This window comes from Sinocyclocheilus rhinocerous, unplaced genomic scaffold, assembly GCF_001515625.1.
Source record: "Sinocyclocheilus rhinocerous isolate Xijiao unplaced genomic scaffold, SAMN03320098_v1.1 scaffold650, whole genome shotgun sequence".
Taxonomy (NCBI): Eukaryota; Metazoa; Chordata; class Actinopteri; order Cypriniformes; family Cyprinidae; genus Sinocyclocheilus; species Sinocyclocheilus rhinocerous.
The window spans coordinates 1,496,745-1,497,932 of NW_015638019.1; the positions used below are offsets into that span (position 1 = coordinate 1,496,745).

Genomic DNA, 1,188 nt, shown 5'->3' on the forward strand with positions numbered 1-1,188 from the left:
GTTTGTGAATTTGCACTCACCTGAAGATCAAACATTTCGAATGTCATGCAACATCTGTGAAATCTTGCTGGTGTGTGCCACTTTCTCTGATATGGTGAAACTCAGCACAAACCTAGAAAACCACAAACACGTGTATAACCAACAATGGATGTAGAAAAGAGAAAGCCGAGTCTGTGTCCTGTTATGCGAGGACACAACACAACTTGCTCTTCAGCTGAATAGAAGTTAACGTTACCTTAAGTGTTGAGGCTCACTCTTTTGTATTCAGCATCCAGCTCAGCCTGCAATTAAAGAAAGTTTGTAAAGGTTTACTACAAGTTTGTAGATTGCTTTTGTAAATTTAATATATTGCAAAATTCATGTCTGTGTATTAGCTTTAACCTAATTTTGGATTAATACTCTTAGCAGCTAGTTTAAAAACAGACAAAATAAAAATCACATTTACCAGGGCATTTCCCAAAAAAAGCATTGTATGGCTAAGATGATTGTAGAAACATTAAGTTAGAACCAAATGGTCTCAACAATCGACTTAGCTCACGATGCTTTTGAGAAACGCAGCCATAAACATTGCAGTTAACAGCAGCGACATTCAAAACGTACGTTAGGACTGCGTTTACTGAAAAAATGCCGGCTAACGTTAACATTAGTGCCCTTCTTTGACGTTAACATTTATACTATAAGCAGTGATGCTAAAATAGCATTTAAAATGCGCATTCAAAAGCACTAGGGAAATGCCGCGCTTTACAGCGCTGTGTAAAAACAGCGTTTCCCAAAAATGCAAACATTCCTTTATCATGATATTCTCACAAAACTCAAAGCAAATAAGAAATTGTCACAGTTGTTTTGATTTACTTACAAGTTGTTCCATTAAGTTTGCTCCGGTCGCTTGCGATTATCCGCCATGTTGAATGGATTCTTCTGAACGTCGGTTAGAGCAACGAGGTGACGTCACTTTACGTCACTCAGTAAACTTAAAAATAATAATTTAAATAGAAGAGTTTACTCAACTGTTGAGCCACACAAAAATAAAACTAAATTGCTCGTTCAGAAAATGTAATTGTTATAAGTTGCATCAACGATTTAACAGACTTTAATTGCAGTGTTCTTAATCTTTATAAGTTAGTAGTACTGTTCGGGTTTACAGTGTGCATGAAATATATCATACTGTGCAAGCAGTTTTTGAATATT

The 1,188-nt window shown here is 35.9% G+C and overlaps 1 long non-coding RNA gene across 1 annotated transcript; it reads right to left on the reverse strand.

The window, feature by feature from the left end:
* Positions 1-21: 21 nt before the first annotated feature.
* On the reverse strand, positions 22-982 carry LOC107749388 (uncharacterized). Its single transcript, XR_001641023.1, has 3 exons — positions 857-982; positions 236-281; positions 22-112 (listed from the first exon to the last, which is right to left on the reverse strand). It is a non-coding gene; the product is annotated as an uncharacterized LOC107749388 (long non-coding RNA).
* Positions 983-1,188: the final 206 nt, after the last annotated feature.